At 35.1% G+C, this 6,660-nt stretch overlaps 1 long non-coding RNA gene across 2 annotated transcripts; it reads left to right on the top strand.

Annotated features, from left to right (window-relative positions):
• Positions 1 to 484: 484 nt before the first annotated feature.
• On the top strand, positions 485 to 2,406 carry LOC147474393 (uncharacterized). Of its 2 annotated transcripts, none has more exons than XR_015208196.1 (3): positions 485 to 639; positions 729 to 854; positions 2,331 to 2,406. It is a non-coding gene; the product is annotated as an uncharacterized LOC147474393 (long non-coding RNA). The 2 variants fall into 2 exon arrangements; XR_015208195.1 differs by lacking the exon at positions 2,331 to 2,406 and adding an exon at positions 1,359 to 2,098.
• Positions 2,407 to 6,660: the final 4,254 nt, after the last annotated feature.

Here is a 6,660-nt window from a genome sequence, read left to right as displayed (position 1 = left end):
ACACTCCTCTCTCTGACTTTCAAAGGAGGGAAGTGGTTGGCTCAAACCAGTACTTCTTCATCTAAAACGAAGGTAAGTTTTTTTCTTTCTTCTTTTGTTAGTTCTTACTTTCCTTCTTCTTCTTCAATTCTTCTTCTCACTACACCAGAATTGCTGAAAAACGACACTAGCTTAGGATTGTCGTGACCGTCCTTAATTTAGGACTGCAAAAACCGTCGTATATGGCATAAGTTCGTCGTATACTGACCTAACCTAAAATAACCTAAAATAGGGGACGGATTTTGGTGTAGTAAATAGACGAAGGTAAAGGTAGTTTTGGAACTCGTCGCTCAGGTGGTGGGCTAGCTTTTCATTTTCGTTCTCACTGCCTTTTCACTGTTGCGCTCATTTTTTTTCCATTCTCGCGCTCATTATTTTCACTAACACAGCCCAGAGACACGAGTGGAAAGTGAGAGCATGGTTTTCCATTCTCGCGCTCTTTCCTTTTTCCAGTCTTTTTCATTTCTTATTGGATTGCAAACGGGGAAGAAAGAGGATTGCAAACGGTTTTCAGATCTCGGTTACAAAGAGAAAGCTGGAGGATGAGAAAAGGGTAAGAACTATCTAGTCGATTGCCTTCACATCGACCAATTGAACCAGGTCAGTTATTCTTATCTTTATCTTCTTCAAATTCGAAGCATGGCTTGTGATTTATGGTAGTTTGAAAGCTCAGACCTGTGATTTTACAGATTGTGTAGAATCCTAGCCAAAGCCTTAGGCTTCAAGCTTCTAGCTTTGGAAGTTACTGATGCTTCTCTTTTACTCAATCACTCGCTGAAATTTTTTGGGGATTTCTGAACGAGCTTGGTTTGCAGGTAATTCTTTTTACCCATTTTGCCTTTGATTGGTTTTGACGCTTTTGGATACTCGACTTTCCGCCTCTTTTATTATATTTGCTAAAATGGTATATAGCTGTGAAATCCATTGGGAATTCTATGTTTCACAAGTTCCTGAACTTTGTTGAAGGGTTTGATTTTTTTTTTTTTATCGGTTTTTCTTTATTTTTTGGGGTACTGGTGCTGCACTCCCAATGGGTTAACGGTGTAATGACGTGTCTGCGGTGTGCCTGTGTCTATGCTGCACTCCCAATGCTTTTGTTTATTTCAAAGCTGTGTGTATACTGGCAGTGATCAATTTTAGCATGATGGTTAACATTAGCAATAGTATTTCCCACCCCTTGTTTGATGTTGGTCTTCTTCTGATTTTGCAATTAGCATTATATTGGTGGTAGTAGTTAATCGTAGTAGTGTCCTTTGAGTACAATTCTCACATCTTGAAAGTTGCTCGGAGCCACTATGTGCTTAACAAATCCTTAACAGGTTGCTTCACTTTAATTACATTCAATATAACTGGTCAACTACTGTGTGTGTGAGCATCTTGAACCAAGCAATAGCTGGTCTACTCCAAGTGACGAAGTACCATCATAAATTCTTTTATTACCTCTCACGAAGACTACCGGGGGAGGATAAGAAGATAATAAAAATAAAGGGGTATCCACTGTTTTCCTCTTTCATTTTCCTACTTTTTATTTTTCCTTGGACTGAATTTAATGGGTATGAATTGTTTTCACTTAGTTTTGTTCTAAAGTAGATTACCTTAAATAATGAAAGCATGTTACATTGATCTATTAATTCCGTTGGCCCCTGACTTATTACTGTTTTATTTTTTCTATGCACTCACTTGTGCCCATCATAGCAATACTGTGAGCATGGTTACCCATACTTGATGTAGCTTCACTATGTGCGTTGGAAATGGAAGAGGTTGTATTGGAATGTGGAGGGAATGGTCGGTAGACAAGACAAGAGACATTAACACTTTTTGAAATTAGGCCTAGAGTTAAGTGCACTCATTTCCTTGATTTTATTTTGATATGATTCCTCGTTAATCTAGAAAATTAGATTTGATTATTCTTGTTTGTTAGCTACACTAAGTTCTAATTTGCATAAGTCGTATGTTCTCTATCAATTTTTGGATACATGGTATTAATTTAACCAACTCTAGCTCATCTGCAAAACTGAGTAGCTAGTTTACTCTGCCTATTTTTGCCAATCCTGTTCTTAATTCTTATCACGCAGTTTGGGAGGAAAGTTTTATGTTCTAGTGCTCAGCAAGACATAGATTTACTTAAGTCATCAATAGGCCATAAGGGTCCATGGTTCTCGCTATTGGTTTTTGCGTTTGGGTTTTATGTTGTTGCTGATTTTTTGGTTGATTTGCAAGTTCTTGGAAAGCTTTAAATTTTCTGTTGGATCTCATTTTCATCTCTTAATCAAACAAAACATGTTCCAAAGTGGTTCATTGGAGGAGCGAAGCCGCTAAAGTAGAACTTTGTTCACGCTGAAGATCGACTTCAAATACAGGTGCTTCATCGTCCTCCATCCTTTTAGGATTACTTTTTTTTTTTTATCTTTTTAATTTGGGGTTAATGTTGAGTTTCATTCAGTTGGTGGTTCTTTGCCTATTTGGGTTCGATTTAGGTGTCTAAGTGTCTTTTTAGGGTTCATTACCTATTGTTTTCCAATTCTTAATTGTTAAAATGTTAAGGTTTATACAAATCGACTATAGTTATTTGGAGGTGCTCAAATTTGTTTGGTAATGAAAGTTTAAAAGCAAGCTGTTATTTTCTTAGTGGTCACTAATTACATAGGTCGGCATTTTCAAGACTTGGGCATTCGAATGTGCCAAAGATCGATCTTTGGTCTTATTAACATATGGTTCTTTGTGGAGTTTGTCGGATTTTTTATTGCTTGAAGTGCCAAGAAAAACTTTAAGTTTAGATTTACAATTTCTGCCTTCAATAATCTAATAAGGCAAGTAGTTGTTAAAATCTTCCATTGAGTTTTTAGTGCTGCAGTTTTTGGTGTCGGGTTTTATATACAAGACTTGTGCTGCAGTCTGCTCAAAGCAGACTTGCTGGTCTGACTTTGCGCTATATTTTTTCTTAGTTAGATTGGGTTTTGGGATATAGTGACCTAGGATGAAAAGTTAGTTCATTCAGTCAGTTTGCGCTATATCTGTTTTTAGCTTGTTGTTGTGTGTGTCGACACTAGTGTCGGTTACATAGCGTGCCAAGTAACTATATATATGTTTTTTTTTCTTTTCAAAATCAATTATTCCTTGAAGTTCCTGTTTTCTTGCACATTTAATTGCTATCTATTCTATGGCTTCTTAACTTTGTTTTCTAGTGTTGGTTACATAGCGCACTAAGTAACTAACTTTCTTTTCTTTTCAAAACCAATTGTATCCTTACAATTATGTTTTCTTGCACATTTAATTGCTATCTAATTTATGGCTTCTTAACTTTATTTTTTAATTGTTAGGTGAAGATTCATGATATGATCTCTCAATAGAATGTTGTACACATGAAGATGGGTATATTAGTATATATGGAATATTGAGAAAAGACTTATGTGATGAAACTTGAATTGTAGAATATTTTGGTGTTTTGGAGAAAGAAGTGGGGGTACAATATATGTATTTGAAATATTAGCTCCTTAGTATTCCTAGTGATAATTAACGTACTCTTATCCCTTAGCCATTCTTTGTACTTTATATTAAGAAGTAAGGCATACATGACCAAGGCAACAACATTTTTAATGGAGGGTATGGGCAGAATGATCCTGTTTTTGGTATGGGTTTACATGACATGTATTCTTTTCACTTTCTCTTCAAAGTTAGGTAATAGGATCTAGAAAATGGGCCCTTTTAGCAAAAAAAAATATATACGCCAACTAAGAGTAGCTCCAAGCTAATCTCGAGGCCGGAAGCAATGGATGTTCTAACTGAAACTTGCCCCATTTGATTGATTACATCCTTTTGGTAACTTCATCAGTTTCCTTTTGCTTTTTGCTTATTATACATACAATGACACTGTTGATTCTTACTTTCTTGTACTTGTTTTTCTTCTACTTCAGGAACGGCAAGCGGAAGGAGTGATGCATGAAAGCAGGGTCGGGTTGGGCTGTTTCACTCTAAGGGTTTGTACTTTGTACTATTTATAGTCCTCTACTTTCTGTTGCAGGTTAGGTTTTCCACAAAAAAAATAAAAAGAAATACTAAATTCCAATATACATAAATCCGAATTCAGTCTAATTGCCAATTTAAAGTAATATTTTCTCAATTTAGTATTTTTTTATCTAGTGAATGGTTGTTTTATAGTTTCAAAACATGTAGGCAAGAGCTGTAAAACAAACTGAGTTAATTGGACCAAATAAGTTGTAAAGAGGTCTCTGTTCATTGTTTTCATTGGTAAATCAGATTGCCCATTTATACGCTTAAGCGCATAGCTTTCCCAATTATAATTAACTTCTCTAGTTGTATTATTAGAACTACAAAGTGGAATAGTAAGATTAAAGCAGGCTTTGTATGTAGAAAAAATCTTCTCTAAACTAAAACTTGGTGGTTTACCCTTGTAAAATATTTCATGGAGATCTGTACATGAATGTTACTGCATTGAAAGTTATTAGCCCAAAGACCTTCGGGGTTAGAGGAGGGGATACTACTCAAACCGGGTTCCTCCATGAGCAAGTGAGAGGAACAACTTCTCTATCTGAGAAGAGGTTAGAAGAGTTGATGTGCCGCTATGGGTCTTTAATGCGACAAAAACTGACCGACTTGAGGGGGCATCCCTGTTTGAGGTCTTGATTGTTAATCTTTGTTTGTGAACCTATGAGATGTTTGTTTCAGGTTTGCTACATAAGCAGTAGTTTTCTTGGTTTAGTTTTCTGGGGTCGGTTCAGAAGAGTCCTGAAAAATCATGCTTGGGAATGAGGTCTCGGGGGCTTGAATAACATTTTTAGATCTGCAAGTCTTCTTTCCAATACAGTTGGATTCACCTCGTTTCAATATCTACACAGTAAGTTAAGACTGTTTTAATACAGAGAGGTCCGTTAGGATTTTTATGACCAAGTTCTGTGTTTGGTCGCGTTCTGTGAATTTTCTGTTAAGAATCTGCTTTCATGGTATAAACATTAGCTGTAGGTAATTTAATTATGTTTCAAACCCAATTTACCTTGTACTAATCCAAGTTATAAAAAGGAAGTTACGACAGTTTTAGTGAAGAAAGGTCAATCAGGATTTTTCCCTCTGTGAATTCAATGCTTTCAATGACTGCGAAGTGGGTAGAGTTGGTACTTACCTTGTAGGGTTTATGTTGGCTGCCTGACACTTAAATGTTGTAATCTATATATACTGAAAACATTGCTTCTAGTAATTTGATTAAAACAAAGAAGGCCCCGGTTATACTTTTGAACATATATTCCACTTTTAGTAGCCAGTTTGCACATGTTAGAAATTGGAAGGGAATAAGGTCATAGAATTCAACTGTTCCCACCTTGGTATATTTGGTCAAAGCTAAAATAAGTTGATTAAATTACGATGATCACAGAAAATCAGAAATATAGAAATTATTATTTGATGGGATGGTTACATAGCCTTTAAGATTACCATAAAAGTGATCCACTAATTGGACTCATTAGATATAGGAGTTTTCCTCCTACCTAAACGGTGCCTGCATGCATGTTCCTAATATCTTTGTGGTGGTAAGGGATCTATCTGAATGAAACCGCCAATAGTATTGTAGGTTTGCTGAATTTCGGCATTAAGTCATGGCCAAAGTAAGTGTTTTCATATTTTTTTTCTTTCACTTCGTCAAATATTGACTCATGGCTGGTGTAGTTATTTTTTTATTTTTTATTTTTATTTTTTTTTTAATTTTTTCCAATAGGTGGTGTAGTTGTAGTTAAGTTTTGCTGTCATTCATTGACAATTACTCAAGTTTGATTGCTCTACCTCATTGTAAGCTTGTAGCACTTTACACTACCATTTGACATGTGTTATCTTTAAACATGTATACATCACATTAGGTCTCAAGCCAATAATCTTAAATGTTGTTGGTAATCTACTGAAGATTTTAAAAGAAGGCGGCATTCAATCACTTATATTCCTAAACTAGCTTTTTGGTCTATGTTGTGCGAGTACATGTTCTTTATTTTATGTTCTATTAAGGTTGATAGTTGATATTCATCAGTCAAGAATGTGGAAGTTCTTATCGGTTTCTCTCTTGCAGGTGATTCAAGATAAGGGATATGTCAGCCATGTAACTTAACTAGAACTGAAGGAGAAATACACGCAAGATGAACTTGACGGTGTTCGACTCGATATTATTCAGTTCATCCAGAAAAATGGGGTGTTTCAAAAATGGAGGCTTAATGAGGATGAGTTTTAGCTATGTTCGGACCCTTCCAGTTTAATTTATGAGTCTTACCTTTTTAATTTATGAAAAGGAATTTGAAGTTTGTTTTCTTAGTGCACTCAAAAAATTAATGGAAGTTTTTTTTATTATTATTATCTTTTTTTGCAATGTTTGATAGTTTATTGTACATTTTGGAATTTGTTGGGAAGATGAAAATGTTGTATGTAGGCAGGCTGTGTAAATTTTGTTATGCAGGTTCGGTTTTTAAGTGGAAGACTGTTACTAGCATTATTATTAATATATATATATATATATATATATATATATATATATATATATACCAAAGTTTGGCATAAACCGTAGTGTTTAGTATAATTATATACCACGGTATTATAACACATACACTAATATAAACCATGGTTTCAATA

This window comes from Coptis chinensis, chromosome 9 (genome assembly GCF_015680905.1).
Source record: "Coptis chinensis isolate HL-2020 chromosome 9, ASM1568090v1, whole genome shotgun sequence".
Taxonomy (NCBI): domain Eukaryota; kingdom Viridiplantae; phylum Streptophyta; class Magnoliopsida; order Ranunculales; family Ranunculaceae; genus Coptis; species Coptis chinensis.
Note: the sequence above shows the minus strand (reverse complement) of the source record. Positions and strands in the feature narration are given on the sequence as shown.